General features: G+C 51.7%; 1 long non-coding RNA gene across 1 annotated transcript; it reads right to left on the reverse strand.

Annotated features, from left to right (window-relative positions):
- Positions 1–18,868: 18,868 nt before the first annotated feature.
- LOC139603492 (uncharacterized) lies at positions 18,869–20,747 on the reverse strand. The gene is made up of 3 exons (XR_011683697.1): positions 20,604–20,747; positions 19,416–20,001; positions 18,869–19,324 (listed from the first exon to the last, which is right to left on the reverse strand). It is a non-coding gene; the product is annotated as an uncharacterized lncRNA (long non-coding RNA).
- Positions 20,748–21,439: the final 692 nt, after the last annotated feature.

The raw sequence follows: 21,439 nt of genomic DNA on the forward strand, positions 1-21,439 counted from the left end.
GGGTCCCCAGAGAAGTACTTCCCTTCCCAGCGCACTGCCATGACCTCAAAGGCTCCCAGGGACCAGCAGGCGTGGCTGGGAAAGCCACGTGACTCATGGGGGAATGGAAGCCTGGCCCCAGGCTGCTTACTTGTTCTGGCCTGGCAACACCCTTCTCCAGGAGCAAATCCAGCAGGGCGGCACTGGTCTCATGATGGAGGAGCTCTGAGTGAGCTCTGGGCCCAGTGCCCATGGTGCTGGTCTCTTCCTGCTGAATGCTCCGGATGAAGTCGCAAACAAACTGTAGGAGAAGGGCAGGAAGCCGGGGATGTGTCATGGAGTGCTGCACACACGGTGCTGGGCTGAGCAGGGACAGCAGGCCCAGCCCAGCTGGGGGTGGCTGCAGGTACCTGCGCTGTTCTGCGGAAGAGGCCACGGCTGGATTCCTGCTCTTGTGTGCGCTCCAGGGCTGCATCTGGCAAAGAGCGAGCGCAGCCAGAGCTGAGGGGCTGCGGGAGAGGCCGGAGAACACAGCCCAGCCCTGCGCCCCCCAGGCTGGGAGAGCCCCGGGATGCCCCAGGGGATGGAGCACGGCCACTGCGGGGTGTCTGCCTGGGCCCTCTTCCGTCCTGTCCGTGGGCATTTCCCCAGGGGATTGCATGGGATGGGATGGGATGGGATGGGATGGCATGGGATGGGATGGGATGGGATGGGATGGGATGGGATGGGATGGGATGGGATGGCATGGCATGGCATGGCATGGGATGGGATGGGTGGGATGGCATGGGATGGCATGGGATGGGATGGGATGGGATGGCATGGCATGGCATGGGATGGCATGGGATGGCATGGGATGGCATGGCATGGGATGGCATGGGATGGCATGGGATGGCATGGGATGGGTGGGATGGCATGGGATGGGATGGGATGGGATGGGATGGGATGGGATGGGATGGGATGGCATGGCATGGGATGGCATGGCATGGGATGGCATGGGATGGCATGGGATGGCATGGGATGGGTGGGATGGGATGGGATGGGATGGGATGGGATGGGATGGGATGGGATGGGTGGGATGGGTGGGATGGGATGGGATGGGATGGCATTACATGGGGTCAAGCTGTCTGCAGGCTCCAGCCCTGCAGCCCAGCTCTGCCACTCACCCTCCTGGGGTGGATGGAATGGCACCACCTCCTCAGTCTCCTGTGCTGGGGCAGCTCCAGGGCCTTCTTCCTCCTCCTCCTCCTCCAGCCAGGCCATCTTGGGCACTCTCGGGGGTCTCTGCTCCATGTCTCTGACTGGAGCGACTTGCAGGAGAGGTGCCCTGGGAAAGCTCTGGGGCACCAAGTCCCACGCTCTGCCCTTGAGGGCAGCAGCTGCAGAATAGAAGCCTCGCAAGGCCACGGGTCACCGAGTCCTGTGCTCTGGCCTCGAGCTCAGCTGCAGGAACAAGGCTGCGGAAAAGCTCGGGCTCAGACGGGAACGAGCGTGCTGTGTGGGGGCTCCTCACGGCACCACTCTGTCCCGTTGTGCCCCGTTGCATGCTCCCAGCTCCCGGGCAAGCTTCTATTTCCCACGTGTCACAAAGGGCCCTTGGACACCGGGTTCCGTTCCATGGCACGGTGACCGTGCTGCAGCGTGCCAGCCAGGGCCCTTGCACACACTGCCGCCTGCCCTGGGGCCGCCCCCAGCCCAGCCAAAGTGGCCCAGGCTGGAAGGAATGCCTGGCCCCAGGTGTCTAAGGCAGCCCCACAGGATCTTTAGGAAGGGCTCAGAGCATCAGTTAACGCCACCCAGCTGTGCAGGCTCTCAGTCCTATCCCCATATCTTTCCCTGAGAGCATTTGAATTTCTAAATTAGAATCCTTTGAGGGCTGGGGATTTACATTTTCCCTTTCAGAGAAGGCTTCTGCCTTCCTTAGCAGACACCTCTCTCTTCAAACCAAGACAATTGTTCATTATCTTGCAGATGCGCAGTTGCTGGGCATCCCCCTTTTACACCAGGCACCTAGAGAACCATTCCCAGCAACTGGGAAAATCCTAGCTGCTCCATTCACCCATAGATGAGGTCTCCAAATTTGCCCCAAAAGTGGCTCCAGCTTTTATAGGCCAAAAAGAGCAAGTCCAAGTTACTTGATGATATTTTTAGCCCAGAAAGCCCTGCTGCTGATGGCACACGTCACAATCAGCAGGGGACACAGCTAGGCCAAAGCCCAGACCTCTGCTGGGAGCCTTTCTCCTCAAACACCCTTCAAACAAGCCTCCATGCAAGTCAGTTGGGAAAGTTTCTTCAAAGGAGACATTGCTGGCACATAACTACACAGGGTTATGGGAAAGATTCTAAAGCAGCCGCTCTGGAGTCAAAGAGCCAGCACTAAGAGTCCCTCTCATCTATTTGTAGCTAAATCACACTTTGGGCGAGTTGAAGGAGTTTGGAAGGAGCTAGAGAGCGGACCTCTGAATTTTTTAGATGATGCCATTGCTTTTTCTTCTCTTCTACATAGACAGGAAGGGTGAGTTTGGCTCCCATCTGCACCGCACGGCTCACAGGGCAGCAAGACTTGTAGTTCCAAGAGCTTTGAAGGATTTCTTGGCCAAGAAGACACGGCCAACAAGGATATTTCTGTTTTGGAGCCAATCCTTCAAGATTTCCTCTTAGGGACTCATGCTCTCGGGGTCTCTAGCTGCTCAGAGTGACCCCGAGATAAGTTAGAAAGTCTCTTTTCCCAGCCCGGCAGTGGAAGAAGGAGTCAGAGCTCTTCATTTCTCGGTCTCAAGGTTGTTTCTTGGGTCTTATCTATAAAATTCTTTCTCCTGTCCTGCTGAGGTCTGCTCAGCAAGACAGTCTAAGGCACTCTGCCTCCTCCAGGGCGGTGTTATCTTCTTCTACTGAAAACAACTCCCTGTACAATATTTACAATGACTTTCCAATACCTATCATCTACGTTAGACAGTGAGCTTCTACTCTAAAGCAATCGAAAAGTGCCAACATCACAGCAGAAGACGGAGGCCAAGAAGAAGAAGGAGAAAGGCTGGACATGCCCAGATTCCTCCATCTTGCCCCCTGAAGCCCCATTCTAAAAACCCCCCAAATCTATTTTTCCACTCTGTGCTAAATTCACTATCATTTTGTGGCTTGTCATTCTTCATACCTGGTTGGGAATTGTTTTTTCCAAGGGCTAAATCCAAGGCACTGGGGTCTTGGGCTCTGTGCCAAGGTCTCTGAGCCCTCTGACAGGGTCTCGAGTCCTGCAGGGCAGCCCAAGGAATTTCCTGGGTTCCCACATCTTGCTACAGTGGAAGCTTCCTTAGCCAATCATGCCATGACACAACAAACCTACAGCACTGCATCCCAAACTTCTCGTTTACCATTGGAACTACTTTGATTTTTCCTAGACCTTGAACTCCAAAACTCTAAACTTTCCTCCACTTCAACCTTCCTCCCCATGTCTCTGCTATAAACTAGAAATCCGCATTCTCGCTTCTAGCAGCTAAGTTTGGAAGCCTTTTCCAAGGTCTCAGCTCAAATGCTGTGTTAAATTCTAAGCTTTGCTGACAAGACCAAAGGTCGGAGATTTCCCTGCATTTGGGTTTCCACCAACATAGATGCTGCTAGTTGCAGAGTGCCCGGGATCCGTCTTGCCAGTCAACTCTGGCAGGAAGAATGGCCTGTGCGCAATTCTGACAGAGAATGGGGATTGACTGTGGACTATCGTGCCTTGAATGAAGCGACTCCACCACTGAGCGCGGCTGGGCCGGACATGCTGGAACTCCAGTACGAGCTGGAGCCCAAGGCAGCAAAGTGGTACGCCACTGTTGGCATTGCTAACGCGTTTCTCTCCATTCCTCTGGCAGCAGAATGCAGGCCTCAGTTTGCTTTCACCTGGAGGGGCGTGCAGTACACCTGGAACCGACTGCCCCAGGGGTGGAAGCACAGCCCCACCATGTGCATGGACCGATCCAGGCTGCACTGGAAAAGGGTGAGGCTCCAGAATATCTGCAGTACATGGATGACATCATTGTGTGGGGAAACATAGCAATGGAAGTATTTGAGAAAGGAGAGAAGATCATCCAGTTCTGCTGGAATCTGATTTCGCCATCAAGGAGAACAAAGTCAAGGGACCTGCCCGAGAGATCCAGTGCCTGGAAGTAAAGGGGCAAGATGGACGGCGTCAGATTCCCACTGAGGTCATTAACAAGATCACCGTTATGTCTCCACCAACCAGCAAGAAGAAACACCAGGTTTCCTAGGTGCCACAGTTTTTGGAGAATCCACATTCCCAAGTACAGCCAGAATGTGAGCCCTTTCTACCTGGTCATCTGCAAAAAGACGATTTCCACTGGGGCCCTGAGCAGCAACAAGCCTTTGTCCAGATCAAGCAGGAGATCGCTCATGCAGTGGCCCTTGGCTCAGTCAGGACAGGAGCAGAGGTGAAGAACGTGCTCTACTCTGCAGCTGGGTACAATGGCTTGTCCTAGAGCCTTTGGCAGAAGGTGCCTGGGGAGACTCGGGGCCGACCACTGGGATTCTGGAGCCGAAGGTACAGAGGGTCCAAAGCCAACTCCACTCCCACAGAGAAGGAAATCTTGGCCACCTATGAAGGAGTCCAGGCTGCCTCGGAGGTGGTTGGTACTGAAGCACAACTCCTCCTGGCAGCCCGGTGCTGGGGTGGATGTTCAAAGCAAAGGTTCCCTCTACGCACCATTCCACCAGTGCTACATGGAGCAAGTGGATTGCCCTCATCACACAGCGCACCTGTACTGGAAACCTGAATGGCCCTGGGATTCTGGAAATAATTACAAACTGGCTGGAAGGTGAGAACCTTGGTTTTGCTGATGAAGGGGAACAAGAAGTGACACGAGCTGAAGAAGCTCCACCATACAACCAACTGCCAGCAGAAGATACACGATAAGCTCTTTTCACTGATGGTTCTTGCCGCATTGTGGGAATAAAACTTAAGTGGAAAGCAGCCGTATGGAGCCCCACAGGACAGGTTGCAGAGGCCACTGAAGGAGAAGGTGGATCAAGCCAACTTGTTGAACTCAAAGCTGTTCAACTGGCCCTGGACATTGCTGAGAGAGAGAAGCTGCCAAAGCTCTACCTTTACACTGATCCATGGATGGTAGCCAATGCTCTGTGGGGATGGCTGGAGAGGTGGAAAGAGGCTAACTGGCAGCGCAGAGGAAAACCAATCTGGGCTACTGATGAGTGGAAAGACATTGCTACCAGGGTAGAGAAGCTACCTGTGAAAGTCCACCATGTAGATGCCCATGTCCCCAAGAGTCGGGCTAATAAAGAACACCAAAACAATGAGCAGGTATATCAGGCAGCAAAGACAGAGGCGTCAAAGATAGACTTAGATTGGCAACATAAAGGAGAGTTGTTCCTAGCTCAATGGGCCCATGATGCCTCAGGCCATCAGGGCAGAGATGCCACCTGTAAGTGGGCACGAGCCCCAGGGGTGGATTTAACCATGGACAGTATTTCTCAGGTTATCCATGACTGTGAGACGTGTGCTGCCATCAAGCAGGCCCAGCGGGTGAAGCCCCTGTGGTATGGTGGGCTGTGGTCCAAGTACAAGTATGGGCAGGCCTGGCAGATTGACTACATCCCACTGGCCCAAACACGCCAGGGCAAGCGCTACGTGCCCACAATGGTGGAAGCCACCACTGGATGGTTGGAAACCCACCCCGTGCCTCATGCTATGGCCCGGAACACCATGCTGGGCCTTGAAAAGCAAGTCCTGTTGAGACATGGTAGCCCTGAGAAAATTGAGTCAGACAATGGGACTCATTTCAAGAAGAGCCTTATCAACACCTGGGCCAGGGAACATGGCATTGAGTGGGTGTACCACATCCCCTACCATGCACCAGCTGCAGGCAAAGTGGAGAGGTACAACGGACTGTTAAAAACCACATTGAAAGCATGAGGTGGGGGATCGTTCAAAAACTGGGAGCAGCATCTGGCAAAAGCCACCTGGTTAGTTAACACCTGAAGCTCCACTAACCAAGTGGGCCCTGCCCAATCTGAGCCTTTGCATAGAGTAGATGGAGACAAAGTCCCAGTGGTGCATGTCAGAGGTTTGTTAGGGAAGACAGTTTGGATTAATTCTGCCTCGAATACAGACAAACTCATTTGTGGGGTTGTTTTTGCTCAAGGACCAGGTTGCACATGGTGGATAATGCAAAAAGATGGAAGAACACGATGTGTACCTCAGGGAGATCTGATTGTTGGGTGAGACCTATGTGTAAATATTACTGTTTACTGAATGCGATTACCATTGTCTGTGTATAGCTGTATATTGGATGTATAATGTATGTGTTTGTAGAGTTAGAATTTAAATTAGTTTTAGTAGTAAGCAGACGATATGGGGATAAGGGGTGGAATGTCCTGGGTTGACTATATGATGCTTTAAACCCCAGTCGTGTGTACCAAGGGACGCACTGAATTTTGTGCGCAAAAAATGCGGTGCTTGAAAGAGAGGATCGGTGTCTGCATGCTGAGGGCAGCACTTGTATTTTTGAAATGAGCCCAGTTACCCATGCACTATCACAGGTGTGTTATGTGGGAAGGGGCTGTGCCTGTGTGAGATCTGCTTGCACAACTATTCCAATAGAGTCTTTTAATGAAACTACTAATGGTACTAACTGCTCTATTTGTAATTTCACAACCAAAAGTGGATGCCACTTCAGCTGCACCACACAAGAACTTCTCTACAGATGCTGCAGAATGCACATGATGGGTATCACCAAGCGCCCAAATTCCAAACTGGACGGGACGCTAACGTTCTAAAGCAAATGCCGTACCAGCCTAATATAGAATGGCTAGTGGCAGGAGTCCAAAATGCATCTCACAGAGCCTGATGAACACTCAAATCCGGTATCAAAGTTGTTACCGAAATCATCACCAAAATAGAGAAAGAAAGAGAACATCATGAGTCAGATGGCTTCTTGTGATGGACAAATCTGGAACCACCAACAGCTCCTCAGATTTTTAGCTTCCTCAGCAAACCAGTTCTAATTTTAAAAAAATTGACCCTCCTCTTAAGCATCATAAACCTATGGATGTGGTAGAAAATTAAAACAGCAGCAGAACAGTACATATGTACTGTGGACTGTCCAGAGGATCTTGCAAAAGAATTTGCATCAGGATAAAGAGAAGGGGAGAATGAAACAAGGCCTTTGTTTGACATAAGCACAAGCAATTCCCATAAGTAAACAAGTACTTAGCACAGACCTACATAAGCACTTAGCACCAGTTAGCATAAGAAAAACCTGGCGGGCCTAACTTGACAGGAGAGGGACTTGACAAAAAGCTTTAGACACATTCTACCAGAAGAACTAAGGGCAAGTGTAAAATGAGCCCTGTGCAGGGAAGCCATGAGGAAGAAGTGCTGCTTTAGGGCATGGAGGCCGCTCCTGGCCAGCGCCTGGACATTAGCTTCAAGTACAGGAATCTGACAGAATGTATTTCTAACCCCCTGCCTATCGAATCACCTCAGCAGAGTCAAGATGGATGGTATTTTTGAGATACATTTCTGACATCATCCCACTGAAATTTACATGTGGCAGAGCAGCATTTTAGCAGCTGCAGATCCCTGCCCTCCTGCCAGCTCAATAAAAGGGCTTTTGGCGGACAATGCATTTGTCTGTGGATTTCTTTGAATGAGGGAGGCCCCTCAGGACTGCTGTTGGCCACCCCCTGTGTGGATCTGCAAAAGCTTCAAATCAGCTGCCTCAGCTTCCAGGGCCTCTCTTGGCCAGCATCCTGACGTGGGTGCAGGGCTGCTGCCAGGCACTGCTGGGACCCAGCGGGACAGGACCGGCTGTCTCATGTCCACGGAGCAGCCCTGACACAGCCAGGGCCATCCCGAAAGCAGACAAACGCTCCCGGCTCAGCAGAGAGGAGCAAGGAGCACTGGGCTGCGCTCAGGGTATCTCAGCATGGGGCTCCAGTGGGAAGGGCAGGCAGGCCTCCCACATTCAGGGCATCCCCTGCATCAAAAGGACGGGCATTTTGTCCTTTTCATCCCTCCAGCCCAGAACCAGGCCTGACATCTCCTCCTCTGGAGTGGAATTTTTCCAGTTACGAGGTCATCTCACGCTTGGCCAGTGCGTGAGATGAGGCTGCAGTGACCTGTGATACCACCTCCATGCCAACCACAGCTCCATTGTATATTGTTCCTCTTTCACAGGTTCACTTCCCATCGATTGACCAGTCCATTGTTTCCCTTAAGGGTTAAATTCCCACCAGTTAAACCATATGGTTTCCTTCATTCTCTGCTCTGCATTCTCTTGTTGACGTGGACAACAGGGGACCAAATATGGCAGGGCCTTAGACACAACTTTGGTCCCTGACACACACAGGCTCCTTGTCCCACTGCTGGCCTTCAGTGTGCTCAGCAAGATGTGGAACTGCACGGTGCTGTGGAACTGCACCTTCAGCACAGGGACCTTTCCAGCCTGACCTGCCCCCATTCCTCTGGGTCTGTGCACAAAACACGGCGTGGCAGAGAACGGCAGCAGAGGCCTGTGTGTCCCAGGGCCCCAGATTTGCTTCAGCTCCACAGGGATGCAGGCAAAGTGAAGAAGCCAAACTGTTTATTAATGGAAGGCAAAAAAAAGGGATGATATGGGAGGGAAAAAGGGAATGGGCAGGCAGGGTCTGAGAGCTTGAGAAATGGAGCTATCAAAAGGAAGAGTGGAAGGAAAACATAGGAATAGGCATGGTCTGAGGGCTGGTGAGATGACGCTGTCCAAAGGGAGAGAGGGTGGAGGGGCAAAAGTGGATGGACAGTGTCTGAGGGCTGGAGCGAGGGAGCTATCTACAGGCAGGGAGAGGGCTGAAGCCACGCAAGCTTCCCACAGGCTCAGCCGTACCAATCATCAACTATGTCTAGAGCTCCAGGGGCAATGGGAGATGGTGTCCTCTTCAGTGTCTCCTGGTGCTGTTCTTGGGACACCGGCTCACTGGATCCAGAAAAGGACCCTATTTCTTCAGGTCTTAGGCCTAATTTAGCATGACTTTCAATGTTAGAGCAGGATGGGCTGGCATTGTTCTTTGGGGATTCTAGGCCTGGAACTGAGGGAAAGAGAGCCATGGTCAGAGCCTGGATCTGCAGTGACCTGAGGAAAGCATCCAGCCAGGGCCACCCCACCCAACTCTTGCCATGGCCGAGAGAGCGAGAGAGAGGTGTTGCCAACAGGATCAGCAGCAAGCTGTAGGCCAGGAATTCCGCCCGTGTCCCTGAAATCTCTGTGTGCTCTGCCCACACCACCTCTTGTCAACACATGGAAGGAAGCCCACTGCAGCCGGGACAGGGAGTGCAGCTCCCTGCTCAGGCATTGCAGCTGGCTGGCCCAGGCCGCTGCCCTCACTCACCCTGACTGAGATCCTGGAGATCTTGCTGCTGCTCCCTCATCCTGGGAAACCCGGACATCTCTGAGAACAAAGAATTCATCTTGGCACCAGCGGCACAGCTCCCTGCCGGCGGCGTTGCCGGCGCTGTGGCCACACGGGCTGCTGGCCCGGCAGGGCTCAGCCCGGCCCTTGCCGCACGCTGCCGCCCCAGGGCACGGCTGCCAGAGGGCGGCAGCAGCAATGCCCAGGCCAGGCGGGGCTCCACGGCGCCGGGCCCGGCTGGCGCTGCCGGGGCAGCAGGCAGGGCTGGGGCCGAGCTGCGGCGGGCCGGGCCGGGGAGGGAGCCCGGGCTCGTGGCTCACCCATGAACCTGATGGCCGCCTCTCGCAGGGGCTCCTGTGGGCTCCGCAGGTAGCGCAGGGCCCGGCGCAGGTGCTCGGCCGCTCTGCTCCTGTCCTCTGCCAGCTGCAGAGAGCGGCAGGAGGGAAGGGTTGGCGCGGGCTCAGCCCCTGGGCCGGGCGCTGCCTGCGCCCAGCCCCGGCCTCCCCTGGCCGCACAGGCCTGAGGCGCGGCCAGCAGCCGCTGGCCAAGGGCTCCCGAGGGCAGAGGGCAGAGGGCCGGCTGCTGCCCGGGGAGCCGCGGTGCCGGCCCGCAGCCCCGCCGGGCCGGGGCTCCATGGGCACCCGGCTCGGGCTCACGGGAGCCTGGAGAAGAGCCCCCGTGGCCTCTGGCTGCAGCAGCGGGCAGGCCCCGCACCTGAGCACTGCCCTCAGGGGCCTTCTCCGGGCTGAGCCTGGGCCTTCCAGGCCCTCCTTACCAGGCACTCATCGACCCTCAAGGGTGGCTGCTTCTTCAACAGCTGTACGAGCTTCCTCCTCTTCAGGAACTCAGCCACACGAATCAGCGTTTCCCGAGAGGCCTGCAGAGCAGCAGAGACCCAGAGATGGCCCCACAACCCAGGGCACAGGACCCACATCCCTGTGCCAAGGCCTGGAGGAGGCGTCAGCCCGTGAGGCACCAGGGCAGGAGGCAGCTAAGCCCCTGACAGAGATCCACCAGCATCACAGGAAACCTCACCTTTGCCACGTCCCAGTTCTTATCATGACAGTAAATTAGGAGTGCATACAGGCTCTTGCTCACAATTGTCCTCAGGGTCTTTTTTCCCTCATCCACTACCAATTCTATCACCTTGCTGAAGAGTTGAATGGAGAGCACCTGCACATGGCTGTTGTCCTAGAGGAAACAAAAGACCTACATCAATTGCTCCAGTCCCAGCTGGTCAAAGGCCTGAAAATCCAGAGGGCACAAAGTTTCTGGGAAACACCTGATGCCTGTGGCTCAGGATGCAGAAGCTTACGTGGCCAAAGAGCAGCAGCAGTGCCTCAGCCAGCTTTGGGGCAGTGGTGCTGGATACCAGGATGCCTTTGTGCTGGAGCACATTCGTGAACACAGAGAGGGTCATGCTGACCACCTCTCCTTCTGCATCATCCAGCAGCTCCAGAAGGCTTGGAGACAGACAGCACATTCTCCTGGCCTGTGTGGAACACAAGGCTGTGCTGGGAAGCCAGGGACAGCTGCACCACCAACACCAGCCTGGCACTGCAAGGCCACCCTGCTGCTGCAGGGCCCACAGGCCAAAGGCCTGAGGCAAAGCACTGGGGCAGGTGAGGCAGGAGAGCTGGGAGCAGCTGCCTCAGCTCCTGAAGCCCTGCCAGCCCAAGGGGCTGCTTTCCACAGTGCAGCTTCAGCTGCTGCCCCCTTCTCACCATCAAGAGATCCTTGCTGAGCACCACGAGGCCTCTGAGTGCCAGGCGATGCCTTTCCCTGGACTTGCTGTGCAGGAACCTCAACAAGACCTTCAGGACACTGCCACCACATTTCCTCAAGTCCAGGCACTCGAGGACCTGCAAGGCACAGGGCAGTGACAGGGGAGCCGGCCAGCAGGAGCCCGGAACCGCACAGGGCTGGGCCCAGGCAGCAGCACAGGGCACGGGCACTGTCCCAGGCAGCTGTGGCTGTGAGAGGGCAGAGAGCTGGGAGGCAGCGCTGGCCTTGAGGCTCACCTCCATGAAGAATGCCAGGAAGGGGAAATCCCAGTATGGGTCCTGAGTGCTGAGCTGCCCGAGCAAGTGGAGTGCGATGCGAGAGCAAAAAGGGACCAAGGTACGGCGCATCTCCCTGGCAGGGGGAAAAAGGCACCAAGACCCTGAGGTGGCGAGGCAAACCTCTCCTAGGTTTGCTGGGACTCACAGAGGTCTGGTTTTTCCCCAGCATCCCTGGAGGGCATGTGGGTGCTCTGGGAGGTGGCCCCTTCTGGGCACCCTCCTCTCCCAGCCTTTTCCAGTCTCCTTGGCCGTCCCTCAGTGACGAGGCTCTCTGGCCCATGACCACAGGGACTGAGCGGGGCACAGGGCACAAATGCCGGGGGCAATGGGGACAAGGGGGTCTCACCTGGCCAGCAGACCCATGGCATAGTGCTGGGTGTGAGCACACAGCAGCGTGTCCCAGCCACACTTGCGCTCCATAGACATCACCTCTTTGTCACAGCGCAGTAGGTAGAGCAGAGCCTTCATTGCCTGCACTGCAAACCTGTGTGCAGAGCAAAGCCCAGGTCACACTGGGAGCACTGGCCCTGGCCACAAGGGCATGGGAAGGCCAGGAGGACTGGGACCTGTTAAGCTTGCTGGGAAGGCGGTGCTCCTGCTGGCATGCTCTCCAGAAGGTATCGACTTCCTCTGGTGGCATCTGCTGTGTGGTGATGGCAACATGGAAGAGCAGAGCCACAAACAGAGGGTAGAAAGAATGAATCGTTGCCTCATGGTACTGAGGCACCTGGACCATCACCCAGATCACCAGAGTTGCCTGCAAAAGAAGCAGCCCAAGACAGGACTCAGTGCCGAGGTGTCCGTGGGGCAGGGCCCTAGGGCAGATGCAGGAGGAGCAGTGGGCCTGGTGCCCCCTGAGCCTGCCCCTAGCCCAGGGTTCAGCCCAGCGCCTGAGGCATGGAGAGGATGGAGAGCTGCTGGGGAGGTGACCGAGGGGCAAGCAGAGCCCAGTTCCAGAAACTCACAGCCAGGGCAAAAACGTCCCTGTCGTCCCCATCAGAGGTGCGTCTGCTGTGCAGTGGCCAATCTGCCATCACGCAGAGCAGTGTTGGCAGCACTTTCTCCACTGCTGGTCCCGATGACCCTATGGTTCTCCACATCATTGCAGCAGCTCTGTGGGATCAGAGCTCTGTGTCAGGGGCATCTCAGTCCCAGTACCATGCCCTGTGCAGCTGTGGGGGCCCAGGTGACAGAGCCCCGGCGCCCTGAGGGGCAGGGAGGGAGCATTGGCAGCAGGCTCGGGAAACAGAGGGGCCCCAGGGTCCTGGACCTCTCTGCCTGTCTGGCAGAGCCCATAGCACAGGCTGTGCAGGGCCGTGGGCCCCAAAGGCTGGTGAGCCCTGAGCTGTGCAGGCACGTGGGCCCCGTACCTGTCACACGTTGGGGCACAGCGCAGGAGGGTCAGCACCACGTCAGCAGGGTGTTTTTCAGCCAGCCTCACAATGTCGCTTTTCAGCCTGGCAACCACAGTGCCATGGGACACCAGCCTCTGGTGGATGCTCCTTACAATGGCTGGCACCTGGAGGAGGCATGGGGAAGACTTGAAGCACTGTCCAAGGCAGCAACTTGCCCAGCTTCCCCCAAGAAGTGCTTCCCTTCCGGTCACACTGTGCTGGACTCAAAGGCTGAGGCGGCCCAGGGACCATGGCTTGAGGGGACACAATCCTGACAGGCCTCCAGGCCTGGCCCCAGTCTGCTTACCTGCTGCTGAGGAGAAATAGCACTCTCCTTGAAAAAATCCTCAGTGGGAGCATGAATCCCAGTGGGAGCTGGCCTGGTGCCAGTGTTTGTGATGCCCTGAGTCATTCTGGTGTCAGTGTTTCTGATGGCCATGTTCCCAGTCATTGCCATGTGAACAGCCTTCACCCTTTGATAATTCATTGCATTATTTCCTGAGTGTGCTGTCCATTCTGGGCCGGCATGAGGCTTTGCCTGGAACTGGCTCGGCCTGGAGTCAGGCTCAGCTCTGCCCTCAGCTGCTGAGGTGCCGGTCTCTCTGCGCTGAATGCGCAGGAATTTCCAGAACCTCTGCAGGAGAACAAAGGACAAGGAAGGCAGGGACGTTGCATGGCATGCTCCAAGCATGGTGCTCGGCTGAGCAGGGACAGCAGGCCCAGCCCAGCTGGGGGTGGCTGCAGGTACCTTCAGGGTTTTGCGGAAGCGGCCAGGGCTGGGTTCCTGCTCTTGTGTCTTGTCCAGGGCTGCATCTGGCAAAGAGTGAGCGCAGCCAGAGCTGAGGTTGCGGGAGAGGCCAGAGAACACAGCCCAGCCCTGCGCTCCCCAGGCAGGGAGAGCCCTGGGATGGCCCAGGGGATGGAGCGCGGCCACTGCGGGGTGTCTGCCCAAGCCCCTGTTCCATCCTGTCCATGGGTATGTCCCCAGGGATGGGATGGGATGGGATGGGGCCAAGCTGGCTGTAGCCATCAGCCCTGTGGCCCAGCTATGCTACTCACAGTCCTTCAGTGTCTGGATCTGCTCTGGATCTTCAGGCTGTTGTGCTTGGGCAGCTCCAGGGTCATTCTTTTTTTTCCCCCTGAACACTTTGAAAGGGCTGAGAAATCTGTCCGCCATTCCACCACCCGGCCTTGACGGCACCTTCTAGAAAGATGCCTCAGGATATCACCAAGTCAACAATTGCAGTTGTGCCTTCAAGGCACCTGTGACAGGGAAGCCTCAGGAAGGCTGCAGGACAAGAAGTCCTGCACTTTGGTCTTTAGGGCTCCTGCCACAATGACAGGAGACTCCTCATTAACAATTTAGGTGACCAGATCCCACAGTCTGGACTTGATGGCACTGACACTGAATGGGAGATGCCTTGGAAAAGTTCTGAGTCACCAAGTCCCGCAGTCTGGCCTCGCCGTCAGCTGCAGTAACAACGCCTTGGAAAAGCTCTGGGTGGGACACGAACGAGCGTGCTGTGTGGGGGCTCCTCACAGCACTGCTCTGTCCTGTCCCGTCACGTGCTCCGAGCACGCGGGCAAGCTTCTATTTCCCACGTGTCACAAAGGGCCCTTGGACACCGGGTTCCGTTCCATGTCACGGTGACCGTGCTGCAGCGTGTCACAAAGCGCCCTTGCACACACTGCCACCTGCCCTGGGGCCACCCCCAGCCCAGCCAAAGTGGCCCAGGCTGGAAGGAATGCCTGGCCCCAGGTGTCTAAGGCAGCCCCACAGGATCTTTAGGAAGGGCTCAGAGCATCAGCAAACGCTGCCCTGCTCTGCGGGCTCAGGGCAGCAGAAGGAGCCCCCAGGGCTGCCGACGCAGCCGCGCTGGGAAGGGCACGGGGCCTTCCAGGGAAGCTGGCACGGCCTCCTTGGCACACGTCCTGGCCCGTGGCCATCCTAAACCCGCAGGTGACATGCACAAGGAACGTGTGGGCCCGGGCACGAATGCTGCTCTGAGCCCTGGGGCCCAGGCAGCGCTGACAGCAGCAGCTGTGGCAGAGTCCCCGCCCAAGCAGAGCTGCCACCCCCCGAGCCCTGGCAGCGCTGGTGCCCGTCTCCTGCCCCAGAGACCTGTGCCCCCCGGGGGCTTCTGTGCTACAGGGAGCCAAAGCCCACCTGCACTGGGGGCTGATGGCCAGAGCACCTGGAGCAACTGCTGCCAACACTTGGTCTCTGTCCAAAGCTCTTACTCCGTGCTGGAATTATTTTCTCATTGAAGTCATTTGCCGCAGGACAAAAACATATCTACCTTGAAAACACAGAAGAATCTGGCATTACAGAATCCTCGCTTCAGGAAAGCTTTACCTCTCATTGCTCAACTCGCTCGAGTAGTTCAAAAAACCTGCACACTTCCCAAATTAATTGAGATGCCCTAAAAACATTGTGAGAAACAAGGCTCACTTTTAAAATTTCAAAGGTTTATTAAACCATAACAAAAATACAACAAAGAGCGATTAAGGAAAAATTACAAGACTGCGAGTCTCCATCAAAAGCCACGTGCTCATCTACAAAATGGATGCTCTGCCTTTTATACCCTTAGCCCCTCTCAAAGTTTGGTCAGTCAACTCTTTCCCTGCTATCCAATGGTGGAAGTCACTTTCTTACACCTTGACTGGAGGTCAGGTGTTGCCATGCTCTGCCTCCTGGTACCAAGCTCTTCCTCCCCTAAACGCGCCACTAGTGAAAGCAATAAGGCGGGAAGGGAAAGAGTACTATGGAGAGAACATGCAAAAATAACATAACTGTACAGCTATAAAAATTCTCTTACCGTACACATAATATTCATCTCTTAATTGTGAGAGCCAACTATCTCCTCATTCATTTATAACAACGTGAAAGGTTTTCAAGGTTGCTTCCAACTCAAAGCAGTAACTCATTTGCCTTAATGTCAACCACTGAGAGTTACTTTAGAAAACGTAACACAGAAGCAAAAAAAATGGCCATCCATTGGTTTGCAAATTTTTTTCTGTGAAGGGATGATAATACCATAATTCTAAAGGAATAAAAGCCCTCATGGAATGAAAGTCCAGTCAGTGTTACAAAAGGAAACTGAACAAATGAGTAGATTCCAAAAAGGTCAGTCCTCCCCCGGTAGAGATAACTTAGTGGCCAATAAAGTACAGCTCTGCCTTCTTGTTCCCTGCGGGAGAATCACGAACTGGGGGCCACGTTTGGACACTTTGGCAGGACAGGGACTGGCTGTGGTATAAGGTGTGTAATAAAGAGAGTGAGAAAAAGGAGGAAAGAAAATCCAGGAAATGCAGATTGTTGGTGGAAGATTAGGATTTTCTTTGAAGGATTTTGTTTGGTTCACTGGAAAGACGAATGGCTTTGAGCTGCAGAAAATGAGTACCCACTGGCACTATCAGGGAGGACTAGAGGAAGGGCAGAATATGTCCCTGGATGAACTGCTTAGAAAGAGACAGCAAGTGTATGTAAAAAGGGATGCTGAAAAGGAGAAAGCAAGGACAAAGGTGATGGCAGAATTTTTACAGCCCCCGAGGGCCCCAGGACCCAAGTGGTTCCCCATAATAGAAGGGACAGGGTCTGCTACAAGGAAGTGGCAGAAGCATTCCCTCCTCAGCAGGGGAGAGCCAACCCAAACAGCAGCTGGGAAAGAATCAGTGTGCTATCTGCTGGGCAGAGGGACACTGGGAGTGGGAATGTTCACAAAAACAGCTGGACCCTCAGGAGGAGGAAGTCCAGGGGATAATGGAGATGGATTATTAGATGTGTCAGGGGCTCCCATTGTAGCAGGGACACACCACACCAGAGCCCTTGTTAACTTTTAAAGTGGGTTCAGATGGAGAGGAGGTGTGTTTCCTAGTAAAGACAGGGGCCTCTCCATCCACCTCAAATTTTCTCCCTAAGGTGGGAGAATTGTCAAAAATATCTTCAATTATTCAAGGGGTTGTGGGAATTGTAGTTTATTCAGTAGGCTTGGAAGTTTGAAAGCATCTTTCTCTGAAGGAATTGTGGATATTGTGGTCGATGGGTTTAGGGATTTAATTCCTTTGTCAATGTGGGGTTTTGTGCAGAGCTGACAAGCTCCTGTTTGGAGGGGACCCATGCCCCTGTGCTTTTTGTGTTTTGTTGTTAAAAGCCAGAATTGGCAGGTTTCAGTCCTGAAACCAATTCTGCAACTCCACCAGTCTGTGGTTTGTTGTGGAGAACTAGAATTGGCAGTTTTAGTCCTGAGGCCAATTCTGTAGCGGCTGCCTTGTGGAGATGGTGTTGTCCCTATGCAAGCCTAGGTATTTATCATGCAGCTTCCTCTGTGGGGGCTATAGGAAAACTTCAGGGGAAAATATTTTGTTATTCTTCCTCGGTTAATTTAGTAGTCGCCTCCCTACACCTGGGGTGGACTTGATGAAAAAAAAAAAAAAAAAGGATAAGGGGAAATTGGCTACTGAAAAGATGATTGGTTGTTAAAAAAGTGATTGGTTGTTAAGAAAGGCTCTAGGCAGTGGCATTGCTTGCTGCAGAACTTGATCATGTCCAAAAGGCAAGTCAGTGGAATAAAAGGAGCAAGCTGCTAAGGTGAACTGCTCCAGGGTGAGAAGCAAAAGCCTGCTAAAACCCTGAAATAAAAGCAACTCAGATGCTTAATTCACGGACTGCAGCTCTTGCAAAACATTTTAAAAGTAGTCTCACTCCCTCCGCTGAACAATCTATTGGAGGAAACCCCACTGAACACCTGTGGGAAACAACAAAAGGTGGAGGAGGGTGGGGAAGAACACACGCTCATTCCTCTCCCCACTCCAGGCACGTTAACGTTACAAAAGCTAAACCTATAATAAATAACCCTGCATTTACTGCCAACTCTGAACCTGGAGATGTCTCGTTCACTGATACTTCAGCCAAAAACATTGATGGTAAAAGTATAGAGCTGTTACACCCCAGGTTGCAGCTTAGCTTATTGAGTTTCTTATCAGTTGACCGGAGTGTTTTGTTACTTTTGACGTGTAGGGGTCATGCCAGGTCTGGATGGTTTTGTTTAAGCCTCAGCTGGCACTGGGAACACTGTGTGGGCACTGGGCACTGAGAATACTGTTCCACATCTTTCAGGGCAATTGCCAGCCTCAGGTTTGTGCTGCAAAAAACAATTTCCATTGTGCCCTATTTCACAATGTAACCATTGATCAAATTGTGTGCTGTGGATGAATTTTTATCTTTCTGACTTTTGTCAGCTGCTCCACTTGATCATTCTATGATATTTGTAAAATCTGATAGTCCGCATGGGTTTTAACCAATCCTATATGGATTTGTTAGGACTGAGTTTGTAAAAACAACCATTCAAATCCTCCCTTTGCCAAACCTCTTTTCCATTCACTTGCCAATGAACATTTCCACTGACAAAATCACCGTGTGGCACCGACTGGGCCAGGGCTCCATGGGCACCCGGCTCGGGCCCACAGGAGCCTGGAGCAGAGCCCGCGTGGCCCAGGGAATAGAACGGCTTGGGTAGGGGCACAGCTTTTTATTGAGTGTAAGAAATGTTTCAGTCTGCTAAAACTTCAGGAATTGCAAGTTCAGTTTCTAAGGCTGCCTTCTCAGAATAGTTTACATTAGAAAGCTTACATTACTCTTTAGTATCATATATCCTTAAAGGAGACCAAAAAAAAAAAATAATCTGTGCAGAATGACTGAGGAATGACTGTTATTTTCTTAAGCTAATGTACAGTACCCAGTGCAAAGGGCTGCAAGTGTTGAAGGTCAGGATATTGCCAATACCTAGACATTAATAACTCATGTTAATATTAAGACTACAAGACAGCCATGTCTACCCCCAGCTACTACTTACAAGAGAGTGACATGTTTTTATAGGGGCAGGTGGGAGAGCACGATTGGGATTTCCTCGCTAACAAATTTTCAATCCAAAGTACTAAGACAAATTCAAGAGCCAGAAGCACATAGTCACATAAAAAATAGAGAGATACAATTAGGAGCAGCCACAGTCTTAATCTGCCATGAGGTATCTACTGCAGGCCCTAAATTCCAGTCAGGAAACTTATGTGAGTTGTGTTTTATATGATGGTTTCACTTCCTCATCTCGTACAGCAATAGAATTGTGTGCATTGTAACTTCCCAAGAGCAAAGAGAGTGCTCATAATGGTCTTTCTCAGCAGGAAATGTGGGCACGTATTTAAGAAAAAACTGATGTGAATGTGTAACAGACTATATCTATAGAGATGAAGTACCTACAGTTTGCAATTCCAGAAGAAAAAAAATTAAACACATCAGGAAAAATAAAAAGCAAGTCTAAAAGCAGAGTGCCTTTGAACTAAAAGCAACTATTAACTTACTTTTTCTATACAAGGCTTGACACCAGTCATGATAGATTCACCAAAAACTTTTCCATCTTTGCTTAAGGCTTTCCGGGCTTGAAGCTTAGACTGATATCGAATATGCATCCAGTTTCCTGTGTTGGACATCTGAATGAGATCAAGTGGAAATTGTGAAATGTAGTTTTTTAAATGCTTAATTCACAATGTTTTCTGACATAAGTGTCAAACTAAGACATACCACATGCTTGAATATGTTTCCATACTGAGCAAACTGTAGTAGAATATAGGAAGCTGATGCTTGAGGAAATCTGAAAGACAGAAAAAAGTACTCATAAAATTGAGTGGTTTAAGAATTCAGGTGCTAAGATACAACCCTATGAAGCATTTACAGAAATGCAGAAGAGAGCACTGTAATATCAGAAGCAGTGACTTGAGAAATACCACCTTCTAGGCACTTTAGCACACACCCCAACAGCAGAATGGTGCCTTTCTAACTAGAAAAAATCATGTGTAGCTCAATTTAAGATGGCTAACTGAAATGTATGTGTTTGCTTGCTTTAACCATAGCTGTACTTGCAGCACATACCAATGCCAGACAACATCAATGCCCCCAAGTATTTTTCTCGTATGCTCTAAAGACTTCCCCCAGGTTTTTCCAATACTTTGGAAATCAACTTACCCAAATACAGTTACCCATGTGTCATCAAGTTGATCTTCTGAAGGAAGGGAATCACCTTGAATATCAAAAGGATCCAGCTGAGCAGGAGATAGAGTAGTCTTCTTAGGCTGCCCAATACTTGCAGGGCTGAACATGCTTGAAGAAGCTCTTAAATTGAAATGATATTGCTGAACAGATTTCTTTTGCAAGGCAGAGGTTTATTAGAAAAGAATAAATTCAGTGTCAAGCATTTCACTTGGATGTGGAAGAGTTTGATGGGGATTTACTCACAGACAGAACAAGGAAGTCAATCCTAACTTCACATCTGCAAACACACTAGGAAGTTTTTAGGACTAGCAACCTAGTGTTCTCTTCGACTTCAAAACACCAATAGCTTAATACAGTTGCCAAATAGGAACAGGCCAACACAATAAAGCTTAGCAAGAAGCCACCAGTTGAAACACAAGATATCAAACCTTGTGAAGATGGAAGGCAATCCATCAATCTCAGCTTCTTCACTCAATTACAACCACCTCTGTGCTCAGTTCAACACCACATTTGGAACAGGGAACAAGAAAAGCTGCTTGAAACTCAGTCTCAGAAGAAATAATTATTTCCTACTCATAGCCACACACCTTTTGAAAAGCTAACAAATACACCACCTCTTCATAAACTAGCAAGGAACTGATGTAGCTTGAACAGGGATGATTTTTCTGTATTAAAGAAAGCAGTAAGAAAAGAGAACAGAAATTTTGACAGGACATCTACCTGCTCCTGGAGTTGATGGCAGAATTCCAGTGGATGGGCTCTGTGATAAAGTAAAGCTGGCCTGTATTAATATACAGAAAGTAACAAATTATTCTTATAGGTATACTGCTCAGATCAAGTGATTTAAACATTCAGGTAATAATATTAATTCTTTGCCTTAAGTTATTCTTAACTTTTTAGAGAACAGATATTTGCATGTATATTTAACCAAAGATTACCAAGAGCTATTAATGAAAAGTTATTTGACAGCATATTTGACATATGCTTGGTGAAACAAAGTAGCTTTAAGTATCAATAATCAAAACCTTCTTAGAATAGTTCAATGCACTACTGCTGCACTGTAATAATTCATACATTCATATGCATCCTGATGGGAAGGATATTAGTATCCTAATTTTATCAGCGTTTTCACTGCCTAAAGGGTTCAGAAATCATGGGAACATAACCTTCCCTTCTGTGGAGACTATTACTAGACTTACTTTCCTGCTCAACTATTTAGTGCATAGAAGGAAAGAATACTTTGAGTTTTAGATGGTAGCACTTGTTTTGGTTTTTTTTTTTTTAACATACGATTTCAACACTCAAAACAATTTTAGTCTACTTTAAGCCTGAATTATGGCATTTCTTAGATTCAAGACCAAACAGCCTGGAGATACCTGTAGACCTAGCAACATAGGTTCTCTGTCGCAGACATCTTTCATGAAAAATCCTTTCTTAGGATTTTTCCTTGTGAGAAGCTGCAGTTTCAGCAACCAAAAGTAAACAATGGTTATCTGCTGCTGTGGAATGCAACAGGTAGACCTGGATTGGTCTCCTGTGGATGTTTGGATTTACTG

The sequence above is a fragment of the Agelaius tricolor genome, unplaced genomic scaffold (genome assembly GCF_023055355.1).
Source record: "Agelaius tricolor isolate 1412-34295 unplaced genomic scaffold, bAgeTri1.0.p SCAF_39, whole genome shotgun sequence".
In the NCBI taxonomy this organism is placed as follows: Eukaryota; Metazoa; Chordata; class Aves; order Passeriformes; family Icteridae; genus Agelaius; species Agelaius tricolor.